This window comes from Rhinoderma darwinii, chromosome 2 (assembly GCF_050947455.1).
Source record: "Rhinoderma darwinii isolate aRhiDar2 chromosome 2, aRhiDar2.hap1, whole genome shotgun sequence".
Lineage (NCBI taxonomy): Eukaryota > Metazoa > Chordata > Amphibia > Anura > Rhinodermatidae > Rhinoderma > Rhinoderma darwinii.
The window spans coordinates 44451289-44468323 of record NC_134688.1 but is presented as its reverse complement, the minus strand read 5'-3'; the positions used below and the strand labels follow the sequence as shown (position 1 = coordinate 44468323).

The window sequence follows — 17035 nt, the reverse complement described above, 5'->3', positions numbered from 1 at the left end:
TTTTCTGTTGTCAGTCATGATTCTATCTCTGGTATTGCAAATATGATACTCCTTTGGCAGAATATATATATCCTTGTAACTGTTTGTACTGATTCCCTATTTAAAGAGGCTCGGTCACCACATTATAAGTGCCCTATCTCCTATATAAGAAGATCGGCGGTGTAATGTAGGTGACAGTAATGCTTTTTTATTTAGAACTATCTATTTTTACCACTTTATGAGCGATTTTTACCTTTATGCTAATGAGTTTCTTAATGCCCAAGTGGGCGTGTTTTTACTTTAGACCAAGTGGGCGTTGTACACAGGAGTGTATGACGCTGACCAATCAGTGACCAATCAGCATCATGCACTCCTCTCCATTCATCTACACTGCACTAGCGATATAGTTATATCGCTATGTGCAGCTACATACACAAACACTAACATTACTGCAGTGTCCTGACAATGAATATACATTAGCTCCAGTAAGGAAGTGATGTTTATTCAGAATCCTGACACTTCTGAATCTTTTCTGTGAGATTCCAGCAAGGCAAACGTAATCTCGTTTGAAATGACAGGCCACTTCCTTACCGCTATGATGGAGACACATTTACCTATCGTGGATTTTTGAACCAGTGCCAGGTCCACTTCAGTCTTTATGTAAGTGCATTTTTGTCTGATGGCGAATGGGTCACGTTCATCATCTCTCTCCTTACTGGCAAGGCCCTTGCATGGGCGAATCCTATCTGGGAGAGACAAGGACCAGAGACCCGTGACTTCCAGGGCTTCCTCCGGACTTTTCGCATGGTGTTTGAGGAGCCTGGACGAGTCTCATCTGCAGCGGCTTCCTTGCTAAACCCACGCCAAGGAGACACCTCCGTGTGCGAGTACGTCACCCACTTCCGCACCCTCGTGGGAGAACTGTTGTGGAACAATGAGGCCCTGGTGGCTACATACTGGCAGGGATTGTCTCCTAAGATTAAGGACAAACTTGCCGCTCGAGATCTACCGTCTACCCTGGATGACCTCATCCTTCTGTCCGCCCGGATTGATATGAGGATCCGAGAACGGGTCCAAGAAGCTCGTCGGGAGGGAGGCCTTCCTAGTCCGGCCCCACCCTTGCAGAAACCTCTGCTGTCCTCAGATGCCGATCCCCCTAAGGAGTCTGTGAGGATGGACCAGTGTAAGCTATCTATCCAGGAGAAACAACGCAGACGCACTTGGGACTCTGTCTATATTGAGGCCTCGGAGGCCATCTTGTGCGTCTGTGTCCCCAAAAGCCCCAAAGCCTAGGGTTGGTAGGAGAGATGACCTTGGGTAAAAAAGGACCTACCGTCTAAATTGTCCATCCCCGTGACCATAGTGTCCGGCGAGAAAACTCATCAGGTCTCTGCGTATCTGGACTCTGGATCCACTGCTAATTTCATTTGTAGAGACCTGGTGGATCTTCTTCAATTACCCACTACCCCTCTGGAGAGGCCATTGATGGTCACATCGGTAAATGGACTACCTCTGCCAGACTCAGTTATAGCTCTGACCAAGCCGCTGAGGCTCCAAGTGGGAGCTCTCCACTCAGCTGCTATCGTTCTTTGTCTTGTCCAAGGCCGTTAACCCCGTGCTGCTGGGCCTGCCTTGGCTCCGACTACATGCCCCAGTCCTGGACTGGAGATTCTATAGTGGATTCCCGAGGCTCAGCCTCCTCTGCCTCAGTCATTGGCAGGATTGCCTGATCATTATGCTACATTTTCGGACGTCTTCAGCAAGAAGGAGGCAGAGACGCTGCCCCCACATCGGCCGTATGACTGTCCCATCGAGCTAATTTCTGGTGCATTCCTTCCCGGTGGTAAGGTATATCCTCTCTCCTTACCAGAGACTCTGTCCATGTCCGCCTATGTTAAAGAGAACTTGGAGCGGGGCTTCATATGGAAGTCTTCCTTCCCCGGCAGGAGTCGGGTTCTTCTTCGTCAAGAAAAGGGATGGTTCTCTGCGTCCCTGTATCGACTACCGGAGGCTCAACCAAATCACAGTGAAAAATAAATATCCATTGCCATTGATCTCAGAACTATTTGATCGTATACGTGGTGCCAAGATTTTTTCCAAACTAGACCTGCGTGGGGCTTACAACCTAATCTGGATTCGCCGGAGTGACGAATGGAAGACGGTATTTAACACCCGTGATGGACACTATGAATATCTAGTAATGCCCTTCGGACTGTGTAATGCTCCTGTGGTCTTCCAGGAGTTCGTAAATTACATCTTCCGTGACCTCCTCTATGTTTGTGTAGTAGTCTATCTCAATGACATCTTGATTTTTTTCTCCAGATCCTATGACTCATCAGAGACATGTCCGTCAAGTTTTGCTGCAGTTAAGGGAGAATCGTCTGTACGCTAAGTTGGAGAATTGCGTGTTTGAGAGATATGCTCTACCCTTCGTGGGCTACATCGTCTCGAATCGAGATCTCAAGATGGATCCTGAAAAGGTAAAGTCCGTCGTGGAATGGCCACGACCTCAAGGCTTGAGGGCCATACAGTGCTTTCTAGGATTCGCCAATTTTTACAGACAGTTCATCCCAAACTTCTCGTCACTGACATCTCCTATCTCTAACCTCACCAAGAAGGGCATGAACGCCAAGGTGTCGACTCCTGAGGCAGAGTCTGCATTCAATAGCCTGAAGAGTGCCTTCACGTCAGCCTCTATCCTCCATCATCCAGATGTTTCTCTACAGTTCTAGTTGGAGGTGGACGCATCCTCTGTCGGTGCTGGTGCACTCCTGTTCCAGAGATGTTCCAAGGGCAAGTCAATGGTATGCGGATATTTCTCTAAGCTCTTCTCTTCCACAGAATGCAACTACTCGATTGGGGATTGGGAGTTACTGGCCATCAAATTGGCTCTGGAGGAGTGGAGACATCTACTAGAGAGCGCAGCTCATCCCATCCTAATTTTTACGGACCACAAGAATCTCACCTACCTCCAAACGGCCCAACGGCTGAATCCTCGTCAGGCCAGGTGGTCACTGTTCTTTACCTGGTTCCAGTTTGAGCTCCATTATCGCCCGGCTGACAAAAATGTGAGGGCCGATGCCTTGTCCAGGTCGTTTGAGACAGAAGACACCATGGAAATTCCACAGAACATTATTGATCCGTCTTGCTTTGTCTCTGTCAACCCCCTGCAAGTTGGGGACATTCCTCCAGGGAGGACTTTTGTGCGCCTGGCTGACAGAGGGAGAATCCTCCGCTGGGGACACTCCTCTAGTCTGGCAGGTCACGCGGGGACCCGTAAGACCCGAGATCTGATTGCCCGTCATTTCTGGTGGCCCACGCTGCCCAAAGACATTATGGACTTTGTTTCTTCCTGCTCAGTGTGTGCAGCTAACAAGGTCACTCACTCCAGACCTGCTGGCCTGTTCCAGTCATTGCCTGTGTCCAATGCTCCCTGACAGCATATAGCTATGGACTTTATCACTGACCTGCCTCTCTCTGCTGGATGCTGTACTGTATGGGTAGTGGTGGATCGATATTCGAAGATGGCCCACTTCGTTCCTCTGACCGGTCTTCATTCTGCTCCTCAACTGGCCAAGCTTTTCATCCAACACATCTTCCGCCTGCACGGCTTGCCACAGCATATTGTGTCTGATCAGGGGGTTCAGTTCACCTCGAAGTTCTGGAGTGCCCTCTGCGGACTCTTACCATCTTCAGTCCAATAGTCGGGTTGAGAGGATCAATCAGATCTTGGAGAGTTACCTACACCACTTCATCTCCAAGCAGCATGATGACTGGGTGCAGTTGCTCTCGTGGGCTGAATTCTCTTACAATTATCACACCAGCGAGTCCACAAGGAATACACCGTTCTTTATTGTCTATTGCCAACACCCACAAAATCCTCTCCCGGTGCCTGATACGTCCGAGGTACCAGCTGCTGACACTGCTTTTAGGGGCTTTCTGCAGATCTGTCAGCAGACTCGATCCTCCATCCTGCTGGCGGTCGACCGCAAGAAACGGTAGGCGGACACAAGGAGAAGAGAACTTCCTCAGCTTCTCCCTGGCTCGAAGGTCTGGCTGTCCTCCAGGAATATTCGATTGAGGGTGCCATCATACATATTTGCTCCCAGGTTCCTCGGACCCTTCGAGATCTTACAGCAGATCAACCTTGTCGCCTATAAGCTTCGGCTGCCTCCTACCCTCAAGATCCCCAACTCCTTCCATGTCTCCCTCCTGAAACCGGTGGTTCTGAACCGCTTTCCAAGGCATGCTAGCCTTGCAGTTGCCTCCAACGGTCCTTCAGACACCTTCGAGGTTAAGGAGATCTTGGACACCAAGAAATTAAGAGGAAAGACTTTTTATTTGATGGATTGGAGGGGATTTGGTCCTGAAGAGAGGTCCCGGGAGCCAGAGGAGAACCCCAATGCTCCTACCCTTCTGAAGAAGTTTCTCTCTCGCTCTGGCCCCAAGAAGGGGGGATACTGTCATGCACGAACCAGACTTTAATGTAAAATTAACCCATGAGTACCCTGGACTATAGGAAGGTCCCAGCCCCTTCCTCCCATGCCTCAGCGTTGGTGTCGTACCAAAAGTTTGTCTATGCAAATGGTCTCCTAGTGTTTTCCAGTTCCCAGCGTTCCCTGTTCCTGTACCTGTATCCTGTATCCCGTGCTACCCGGTCAAGTGCCATGCTGAGCTGTAGTCGTGCTGTGCTGCATACCACGCCTGTCCTGCTACACCACGCCTGACGTCTGCCTGCTGCCTAGTCCCAGCCGATCCTGCCTTGCTACTGTCCGAGCTGCCACAGGTACACTATACGAACTATAGACTGTTACCTGCGCCCTGTTTGCCAGCTGCCATACCGGAAAGGCGTTACGGCCCAGTGGGTCCACGAACCCAACGTGACACTCAGCTTGGTTCTGGTGCTGTATATATGTACTAAGCTTTGTTCTGGTGCTGTATATATGTACTGAGCTTAGTTGTGGTGCTGTATATATGTACTGGGCTTGGTTCTGAGGATGTATCTATGTACTGAGCTCAGTTCTGGGGATGTATATATGTATTGAGCTTGGTTCTGGAGATGTCATTCTATAGAATATATTTATAATAACAAAATTGCAGGGCAGATGGAATTGTACTCAATTCATTGTATATTTCATGGGAACGTGTCTGGTAGTTTTAACCCCTTGAGCCTCCACCATGCGGTAATACATGACCTGACAATATTTTCAAATGTATGTTTTTTTCAGATGCAGCAAAATCTTTCAAATCCACTTTTAAAATGGCGCACACCATATGCTAATTACTCATTAGAGGGTCATGGGGCGGTGCCGCTATCCTGAAGAGTCACATAGTCCTGCCTCAAACCCACCTTTCCATGTTTGATTGACATCCCCCTGGCTGATACAACTTTCTCGGATGCGCCATTGCCTTGTGGCACTGTACACAAGGGGGAGTTGTGTGGTCCTATACACAAGGGGGAGCTGTGTGGCACTATACACATGGGGAACTGTGTGGCACTACTAAGGGGGGGCTGTGTGGCACTATCTACTAGGGGGGCTGTATGGCACTATTTACAATGGGGAGGGCTGTGGCTCTATCTACAGGTGGCTGTGTGTGGCACAATCTACAGGGGTCTGTATGTGGCACTATCTACTAAGGGGGGCTCTGTGGCACTATATACAAGGGAGGGGGCTGTGTTGCACTATATACAGTGGGAGCTGTATAGCGCTATATACAGGGGGGGGCTTTTTGCGATATCTACAGGGGGGCTGTATGGCACTATCTACAAGGGGAAGGTGGGGGCGCTATCTACAAGTGGGGTGTGACACTGTCTATAGGCGGGGCTGTATAGCACTGTCTACAGGGGGGCTTTATGGCACATTCTACAGGGGGCACTATCTATAAGGGGGGCTACTTGTGGCACCTGGGGGGCCCCAGTCAAGAGTTTGCTATGGGCCCCAGTCTTTCCTAGTAACGCCCCTGCACATAGCATATGATCAGAGGGCATTGAGGGGCTCAGCGCTGAGGAATCATATTTCTCGCATAATACCAGAAATACAACACATGACCACTGAGCCCTCTGATTGGCTGTAAACAATCACCGGGAGTTCTGCTGGATCGTCAGAGCTGGATCAGCGGGGAAAAGACTAGCTAAGTACTGCTTCTTTTCATAATTCATCTCATTTGCAGCTATTACAAAATAAAATCAGAACCTGGATAACCCCTTAAAGAGGCTCTGTCACCAGATTTTGCAACCCCTATCTCCTATTGCAGCAGATAGGCGCTGCAATGTAGAGAAGAGTAACATTTTTTTTTTTTTTTTTTAAACGAGCATTTTTGGCCAAGTTATGACCATTTTTATATTTATGCAAATTAGGCTTTCTAAAGTACAACTGGGCGTGTTTAAAGTTAAAGTACAACTGGGCGTGTATTATGTGTGTACATCTGGGCGTTTTTACTTCTTTTTTCCTAGCTGGGCGTTGTGAATGGGAGTGTATGATGCTGACGAATCAGCATCATCCACTTCTCTTCGTTAACACCCAGCTTCTGGCAGTGCACAGACACACAGCGTGTTCTCGAGAGATCACGCTGTGACGTCACTCACTTCCTGCCCCAGGTCCTGCATCGTATCGGACGAGCGAGGACACATCGGCACCAGAGGCTACAGTTCATTCTGCAGCAGCATCAGCGTTTGCAGGTAAGTAGCTACATCGACTTACCTGCAAACGTCGATGCTGCTGCAGAATCAAATGTAGCCTCTGGTGCCGATGTGTCCTCGCTCGTCCGACACGATGCAGGACCTGGGGCAGGAAGTGACGTCACAGCGTGATCTCTCGAGAACACGCTGTGTGTGTGCACTGCCAGAAGCTGGGTGTTCTGAAGAGAAGTGGATGATACTTCTCGTCAGAACGCCCAGCTAGTAAAAGAAGTAAAAACGCCCCGATGTACGCACATAATACACGCCCAGTTGGACTTTAACTTTAAACACACCCAGTTGTACTTTTGCAAGCCTCATTTGCATAAATATAAAAATGGTCATAACTTGGCCAAATATGCTCGTTTTTAAAAAAAACAAAACGTTACTGTAATCTACATTGCAGCGCCGATCTGCTGCAATAGGAGATAGGGGTTGCAAAATCTGGTGACAGAGCCTCTTTAAATGTGTTAGCGGTTTTCCCTACAAAATGTTCTAGAAGGAAAAACACTTTATACCCAATTACCATGGTGGATAGAGCATGCGGCAGTTTTTAAGTACCAAAATGTAGGACCAAAACCGCATGCATCCACCGCAATGTATGAACTATACTTGGTAAAACCTCATTCGTTTCAATGTTCTTCTTTTGCTTTGGTATTGCAGCTGCAAAAACTGCAACAGAAAAACCTAAAATAACCTGTACATATGCAGGGGATACACTGGATTTCCTTCTGTGTATTAATCTATCTATCTAGCTGGTAACTTTTCTTCCTGACTCAATATCAAAGTATTCAGTTGTCTTTTGTTTAGTGATGCCAAATATAGTCTTACTCACTGTAGCTCAGTCAGTAAACCAAAAGTGCATGTGAAAATTTGACCTTGTCAACTTGACACGTCAAGCACTGACGGGGGGAGGGGGTCTACAGCTCGCTCCTCAGGAGTAATGACAGCACAATTTTGTGGTTGCAGGACCCTTCACATCACAAATGTCAGGTTTTATTTACAGAATTTCCACTTGGTAGAATATTTAATATGAGTTGACACGTCTGAATAATTATATTCATTAGGTCGGTTTCACATGTACCGCAGCGGGCAGATGTTTCCAGGTCACACAATCTGGCACACAGCAGCACGATATCTAGGAAAAAATGAACATGTATTTTCCTAGTAGTTTGTAGAACTGTAGTAAAGTAGTATTTTTCTTGTGTGAGGTGATCGTACACTACCTGAATTTGTGAACCTGTTTGTGAATGCTTAGGCCCCATGCACACAACCATAAAAATCGTCCGTAATTGCGGTCCGCAATTACGGATCTATTCACTTCTATTGCCCAAGGACACCTTCCCGTTTATTTACGGGAAGGTGACCGGGCAGTAGAAGTGTACTGCAAAAGATAGGACATGTCCTATCTTTTGCTTTTTACGGGCCGTGTTCCCAGGCCGAGAATGCGGGTAGATGTCCGCGGTCCGTGATTACGGGCACAGCCATGTGCATGGGGCCTTACAGTTGTAAAAATGAATGTGCAACGCGTCATTCATACTTTGAATGGAACGACAGCGCGCATGCTCGACTGCTGCTACATTCAAAATCCTCCTCACTGCAATCGTGCAGTGAGCAGGAACGAAGGTCGGAACTCCCGTCCTAGAGATCGATAGGGGTCCCAGTGGTGGGGGCCCCCAATGATCGTACATTTATCACCTGTCCTGTGGATAGGTGATAAATGTCAATTGTGGAAAACCCCTTTACATGTAAAGAAAAATTTTAAAAATACAAGCGCCGATTGACGATATAGAAAAACATATATTTCTACTCCTCCTGTCTCGCCTCCCAACGACTAGCAGATTCCTGAGGAGATGTACCGCCGGCAAATGATAATTTTTATGACGTCATATGCAATTTCTCCATAATCGTGCAATTGCGGCACATGTTCACACTGGCCAATGATTGAACTTTTACTCTATACATCATAATCGCCCCACATAAAGGGCTCCAAAGCGAATGAACAGGCACAAATATCGAAAAAACACAATTAAATTGCAGTGCAATAGCGAGAGTAAAGCATCCCCTTGGGTTCAGATGAAATCACATGGGTACGTGTATTTTATGATGCAATTTTTTTTTTTTTATTAAAATCAATCTGCGATATGAACGTGATTTTTTTTCTATCTTCAGAATGAAGACTCCACTGTAAATCGTGTGCGATAAGTCATTGTGTAACCCTTAATAATCGGTCTCCTGATAGGGTAACCCCATTAAACTGCATAAATGCCTCATAAATTTCACCAACTAATTACTCTCAGTACATTTGTATATATTGTGCCACAAATGCGCTTATTTTTGTGCCATGTACTGGATAATGTAACCTGCTATGTTATTTGTGACGACAGCTAAAGCCCCCTTCACACCAGGTTTATGCCCTATGTATGACTGGTACATCAGGAAAGCTCCCAGCATACATGCTAAATGTGTACGTGGGCTCTATTTGCCCGACTGAGGCCAAAAAATGTTTCCTTTTATTTTCTTTAACTCCTAAACGACGGATACATCGGTCGCAAGCAGGTGTTAGTCCCCGTATAGCGACGGATATATCCGTCGCTCTGATCACGTGGGTACTGCCAGTGTACCCACGCGATCAGCGGCAGGAGCACGGCTGTTATACACAAGCCTGGCTCCTTCCCCAACTGACGGAATTGAAGCGCGCTCTGATTCCGGCAGTTAAACACATTAGATGCCGCTGTCAATAGCGACAGCGGCATCTAATGTGTTTGACAGAGGGAGGGAGCTCCCTCTGTGACCCCATCAGCGCCCACGCAAAAAAATCTAGAGTCGCCGTTGGCTTTCCATGGCAGCCGGGGGCCTAACAAAGGCCCCAAGGTCTGCCTTCAGCGACTGCCTATTGGCCAGGGGCCTAATAGATTGCCTGTCCGTTTTACACTGACAAGCAGTAATGCTTTGGTTTAATAAGTATACCAAAGCATTGTATAAGCGATCGGCAGATCGCATGGTGAAGTCCCCTGGTGGGACTAAAAAAAAGTAAACCAGTTAAATAAAGTTTATGAAAAAAAAATAAAAAGATTACAGTAAAAATAAAATAAGTGTAAAAAAAAAAAAAACACATACACATATACGGTATCGCCGCGATCGTAACGACTCAAACAATAAAATTAACACATTAATTAAACCGCCGGGTGAATGGCGTCCAAAAAAACTGCAAAAAAACAATGGCAAAATTCCTTTTTTTTCTCCCATTCCCACCATAAACAATAAAAGTATCAATAAGTCCCATGTACCCCAAAATACTAACAATGAAAACGACACCTAGCCCCACAAAAAAACAAGCCCACATATGGCTACATCGACGGGAAAATAAAAAAGTTACGGCTCTTGAAATGCAGCGATGCAAAAACAAGTAATTTTTGTTTTTAAAAGGGTTTTTATTTTGCAAATGTAGGAAAACTTATAAAACCTTTACATATCTTGTATCCCCGTAATCGTGCCGACCCATAGAATTAGGCTGGATTCACACGAGCATGTTCGGTCCGTAATGGACGGAACGTATTTCGGCCGCAAGTCCCGGACCGAACACACTGCAGGGAGCCAGGCACTTAGCATCATAGTTATGTACGACGCTAGGAGTCCCTGCCTTTCTGCCGGACAACTGTCCCGTACAGTGTGCTCCTTGCGGCCGAAATACGTTCCGTCCATTACGGACCGAACATGCTCGTGTGAACCCAGCCTAAACGTAACATGTTATTTACGCTGCATAGTAAACGGCGTAAATTTGTGAAAAACAATGCTGGAATAGCTGCTTATTTTCAATTCTCTCCTAAAATAATGTTAATAAAAGTTAATCGATATATTATATGCAACCAAAAATGTCGCAATTGAAAAATACAACTCGTCCCGCAAAAAACAAGCCCTTATACGGCTATGTTGGCAGAATAAAAAAAAAAGTGACGACTCTTAGGGTATGTGCACACGCAGTGTTTTCAGGCGTATTTCGGGACAGTAGTTCCGCGGAGAGGCAGGGACTCCTAGCGTCATAGATAACGATGATGCTAGGAGTCCGGCTCCCTGCAGTATGCCCAGTCCGAGAAATGCGACCGACCTGCGGACCGTATATCACGGACTGAACACGCTCGTGTGAATCCGGCCTTAGATTCAATAGGTCTGGCACTAATCAGGCCTGGCTGTGGCTAGTGAAATGTAACCCAATTGTCAATTAATTTAGGTTAACTGGTTAATTTAGTAGCTAAGGGGGCAATTACTTTTTCACATACATCCAGGTGGGGCTGAACAGGTTTTTTCCTTCAATAAATTAAATCATCAAGTAAAAACAGCATTTTGTGTTTACTTATCTTTGTCTAATATTAAGGGCCTGTTCACATCAGCATTGGCTTTCCGTTCCGGGGTTCCATCGGAGTTTTCCGTCGGGTGAACCCCGCAACGGAAAGTGAAACCACAGCTTCCGTTTCCGTCACCATTGATATCAATGGTGACCGAAACATCGCTAATGGTTTCCGTTCGTTACCATTCCGTCAGGTTTCCGGTTTTCCGACGGAATGAATAGAGGAGTCGACTGCGCTATTGATTCCGTCGGAAAACCAGAAACCTGCCGGAATGGTGATGAACGGAAATCATTAGCGATGTTTCGGTCACCATTGATATCAATGGTGACTGAAACGGAAGCTGTGGTTTCACTTTCACTTTCCGTTGCGGGGTTCACCCGACGGAAACCTTCGACGGAACCCCGGAACGGAAAGTGAACGTTGATGTGAACAGGCACCTTTTATTGACGAGGCCTGAAAGGAACTTAACGACGATCTAATTATTTTTGTTTTTGCCTTTCCACATTTCAGCAGCCATAACTTTTTTTTATTTTTTCATTGTCGTTGCTGTATGAGGCTTTATTATTTTCGGCGAGGATTGGGGGGGGGGGTGCATATCAACTACTGTGTAATTTGTAGTGTGTTCGGTCCGGGACTTGCGGCTGAAGTACGTTCCGTCCTTTACGGACCGAACATGCTCGTGTGAATCCAGCCTAAGAACGGGAGCCGTTAGTTACAAATCCTGCTTAGAGAATCCTCTTCTACAGCGACACCAAATGATGTTGGTGTAGACTCGGGACCTGAACCGCCCGTCGTTATGACAGTGGGCGGTTATTAACGCGTTAAAAGTAGTTTGATGATCGGAGTGACCAATATGCGAAAATAGAAGAAATTTGGAATGGGGCAAATACTTTTTCCCGGCACTGTATAACGGAATCGTTTATTAACCTGACAGGACGACTCCTATTTTAGCATTATAATATGTTTTTATTATTGTGATGGTTTTCGTTGACTTGATCTCCTGTATGTAGCAGAGTTGTACTTGTTTTCCTCTCCACAGACTTTCCCTCACAGGCAACAAGTGTCATCCACCTTCTCCAGTCAGGATGTGGGCGCCATCATGTACAAGGCACATGACCCCCCCAAGTGTTATTAGTGAAGTGTCCTCCATCTTTATACACATCATATAATCTCTCCTCTCGCTGTGACCTCCCTCCCCTCTCCCAGACCCTCTATGAGCGGCCATATTGTGCAGCCCTCCTCCCCCCTCCTGTCTCCTCCTCTTCTTCCTCTCCAGGGAGACTGCGCGGCCTCAGCCCACACAGCAGCGCCGACATCCTTCAGAGCCGCCCAAGTAACGGAGCTTGCAGCTGGGAGGTGGAAGCGGGAACGGCGGAGCCCGGGACCCTCATACAGGTAAGACGGGGATGGGGGAGCCATTCTGTGGAAGTTTAGCGCCTTTTCTTGCATAACGATGCGCTTTGGCGCTATGAAGTGAATAAGTCGGGGATGAGCGCAACTTTACTAAATGCACGGGTATTAATCCAGCGCTGGGGAGGAGGGGGGCAAGTACATGATGGCGGCCGGTGTCTGTGACCTGCTATGTATGTGTCATATAAAGGCCTCTGTCGTGATCCTGATGCAGCAGAGCCGAGTGTGTCACATACATTAGTTGCCACACTTATGGCTCTTGTATAGGACTGCCGGTAAAGCTGCTGCAGTATCATAACTCTCCAGTTGTCACTGGTCCGCAAACTAAAATGACAAACTCGTCTCTACTACATCAGAGGTTATGTATAAACTTTCTTGGACTCGTCTCTGATGTCTGGTGTTGGTTGTGCAGATGTCATTATGGGTGTAAGGATTTTGTGGTCAGAAATATTAGGGCACGATTATAATGTATGTGGGAATAGCACGATTTCCTGTCACACAGAAGCTTCATTATAAGTAAACCGCTGTAATGTGTGTGTGTGTGTGTGTGTGACTCTGTGTAGCGACCATTTATACTGACTAGACTTTATATGTAGTGTGCGGTTTATACTGACCGGACCCATGTCAGGTGGCGGTGTGCGTAGTAAGTCGCTTGTGGCGTTACACTTGTGTCATGTTATACAATGATATGACGTGACAGCGGTGTGGCGTTTTACCGCAGTGTGGTCGTAATGGTCATTAAAGCTGGAGGGTCACACTCCGGCCAGATTCACACCAACGAGTGCAAATTCGGACGTGAAAAACGGCAGTTTTTCACGTCCGAGTTTCACCCGTGTGGGTCCCATTTTCACGGATCCCCATAGACTTGAGTGTATCGAGGGATCTGTGAAAATGGGACGTTTTATTTTTCAACTGACCCTTCACAGCCAGTTGAAACAACGGCCGTGTGAACGGCACCGTTGAAATACGTGCGTCCGTGTGACGGCCATTGTTTTAACGGATGTATACTATAATCGTCTGAATTCTGCCCAAGGCCGGGTTTCCTTGTAGCGGAAATGCTGCAGAATTTTCGCAACAGAATTCTTTTTGGAAATTCCGCAGCGGCAAAGTGAATTGGATATCGCAACTCTTGGTCACGCGCCGCAGGAAAAAACACAATAGTCGTACGGAACGTGTTCTGCGGCGCAGCATGTCCATTTATTGCGCGTATTCTGAGTGGAGTTGCTGCGTGTTTGGCCCATAGACTTGAATGGGGAGCAGAAAGTCCACAACAGATAGTTTTTGTTGCGGTTTGTACGGCCTTTACGCTTCGGAAACGCAGTAAAAATCACTGGAAATCGACAGGAGTGCAGATACTTTGCTATATCAATGTTTAACGCTAAATCCGCAGATAAAACCGCAGTGTTTCCGCAGCAATAGTGCGCTTTTGGCGAACATAGTTGTGGATTTCTGTGACTGGTTTAGCTGCATTTTTTATTTTGGGGGAAATTACGCTGCAGACTTTCTGTTGCGGAAAATTTGCAGCATGTCGGAACATACCACGGGTCGGACACGCTGTGTAAAAATCACGCAGCGCATCCAACCTGGAATCCGCAGCACATTCCGTCCGAGAAACCGCACCACATTGTGCTTACCGGAATTTCCGCTGCGGTAAGCAGTCTAGAAATAAAAATTTTCAAAAACGTCCATACTTACCTAGGCCGTTGTCATGGTGAAATTCTGCAGCGCAAGTCAATTTATTAAAGTTTTCGCTGTTTGTTTTCTGCGCCGTGGACATGAGATATTCTTAATTTCATTTTGCTGTTACTTTAAATGCTGCGGAATTTCCACACAAAATTCTGTTGTGGAGATTCCGCAGCGGCTGGGTTCACACAGTGCAGATTTACTGCAGATATTATATATATTTTGTAAGCCAGAAACAGAACCTAAACAGAAGAAATGTATAAAGAGAGGCCTTATAGATCATCTCCTGGATCCAATTCTGGTTTTGGCTTACAAAATGCATGTAAAATCTGCCCTGTGTGAATGTATGCGCTCCTTTTCCCTGGGGGAGGGGAATGTAGTATTTCATGGTTCCCATTAAAATATCGCAACCCTTGCTTGAATCCAGGCGAATTTGTCTTCTGCCGAGTGTGAAAAATGTCTCCTAAAATCCCATTGACTTGCTTTGTGCTGTATTTATGGTTCTACATCTGCTCCAAAACCACTCTGCCACGTATGACTATCCATAAGGGGTGTAAAACGAATAGTGATAAGTAGTACGAGCGCGTGATGGCCCAACGCCTATCCACCTTTCCCTCTCTCCCAATTAGGCCTGCTTCAGTCCGTGGCATTACCTCCCCACCTGCCTCACCGCGGGAATACTGTCCTGTACTATAATCATCTTTTCAGTACGGGACAGTATTCCCGCGGAGAGGCAGTAACTCACCGCATCATGGATGACTGATTCTAGGAGTACGGCTCCCTGAACTGTTTGGTCAGGGAAATACAGCCGACACCCAGGCTTCTCTCACGGACTGATACCGTGTGAAGCAAGCCTTAAGGCCCGTTCCCCTGTTTACACAGGACAATTATCGGCGACGAGCGTTCTTAGAACGCTCGTCTGCCCGATAATCGTCCAGTGTAAAACCCCCTTGAGGCCCCATGCACACGACCGTAAAAAAAACTCCGTAATTGCGGACCGCGATACGGTTTGCAATTACTCACCCGCCCTGTTCTATTGGCCGCGGACGCCTTTCCATTGCGCTACGGCAAGGTGTCCGTGCCGTAGAACTGTGCTGGGAAATATGGAGCATGTCCTAATTTTCATATTTTACGGGCTGTGCTCCCATACTTTGTACGGGAGAACGGCACGAAAATGTGGCTCGTGGCCGGCCGTGCCCACAATCGCGGGCTGTGATTACAGGCACGGCCGTGTGCATGAGGCCTAAGTATTTTTATGGAGCAGGGATATTGCTGTTTTGGCATCATTCACATGGCTGTTTTACGCCTCCGTTTTACATGAAGCTTTAATATGGCGCCCATAGAGGTGTATAGGGCCTCACTATACTTCCCATATGCCTCTGGCTTCAGACTGAGCCTAAGGGTCCATTCACATGTTGCGGTTGAGATGTGGGTTAGAACCGCATCCAAAAACCGCCTCTGTTTTACAACGATTTGACATGTATTTTTTTGCGATAAAATAATCAATCACATAAAAAGCACACCAAATCGCGGTAAATCCGTGTGCTATTTTTGAATGTGTTTTTTCGGATGCACCCTAACCGTTATGTGGGAATAGACCCTAAAAAAATGTGATTTAATTTTATTTTTTTTTACATTTTCTATCGTCGTTCTCGACTGTGATTCTTGCAATTGTGAAAAAAATATTAAATTCTGCATTTTTTTTAGACCTCATGACAAAAGACCTAATACCACAAAAAAAGTTACCTGTACGGCCCTGTTCACATGGCGCTATGACCTTCCATTTGACGTATGTCTCCGATGGAAAGCTGGAACGTACCCCACTAAATAGGCGTATAGCAGGATACATGGTCTACGGGCTCTTGTGCAGTATACTGTGCCGGTTTTGCTTTTTATGAAGTGTTTTTGGATAAAGCATCAGGACGCTGCACCCGAACAGTCACTGATCATCTAGGCAGATCTTCACATTAACCCTAAACTATCCCCTACAGGTATGAAGCCCGGACGTCTCCCACCAAACGCAGATACTGGAGAAGTGTTCTCTTCCAGGGGGACACCACAAGGACAAGTCTATAGATGTTGTCACTTCTGAGATTAGTGTATGTTTATGTTCATGACAATAATAATAATCACCCGACTCCACAGGGAGTGGATACAGAACCAGTGCACTTGTAGATACTTGGCTGAATACGGTGATCTGTATTTACCCATGATTGATAATCTGCACCACAGTTCAATTTCCGCACTTTTCTGCAAATTTTTTCTGTAGCGTTGTGATGAGATTTTGTACAAAGCTCATCCACTCGGCTCCTACTATAATACACTGTTGAATTTTTGCGCACGAAACCTGGATGTAAATTCTGCAGTGTTAACGCTGTGTGGCTATACCCTCGGTTATAAAGACACACCAGAACCACTGTCCGCTTAGCAGTCAGTCCAGCTGACTGACGGATTCGGCTTACAGCGGCGTTGTGTAGCTTCTATGTATAGTGGAAACCCCTCAATGGAAAGACAACGCTGATGTGAACAGGCCCTAAACAAGGTTTCATTTAGCAGTGTAAATGACAGGGATGATTAACTACTTACTGACCACCTTACTATACAGGGCTTCATATACTTGTAGTACCAAAAAGTCCCATTAGATCAAGTCGGGTGGGACTGTGTGGTGAGGGTGTTGAATGAATGAACGCTGTCAATTTTCGCTACAAATGCTGTATGATATGGTCATTTTTACTCTTCAAGATCTTTGATTTATGTGTTGTCGACACTGGAGGGTCAATGTGGAATAAAGCTGCATTCTGGAAATATGATCTGACCGCTGTATGTCAAAATCATTTAACTGTGGGGCTTAGACTGGAAAAGTTGTTCGTTTCACCTTTGTTTAACCATTTTGCTGCTACAATAATTTTTACCCTTTTGACGTATGCAAAAAAAAACA

At 46.4% G+C, this 17035-nt stretch overlaps 1 protein-coding gene across 1 annotated transcript in view; it reads left to right on the top strand.

Moving 5' to 3' along the window:
- Window positions 1-12080: 12080 nt before the first annotated feature.
- Window positions 12081-17035, top strand: part of RDX (radixin) — a 73287-nt gene continuing 68332 nt past the window's right edge. Inside the window, exon 1 of the mRNA XM_075851598.1 lies at window positions 12081-12399. The gene's annotated coding sequence lies outside the window, so the exon portion shown is untranslated. The remainder of the gene's footprint in view (window positions 12400-17035) is intronic.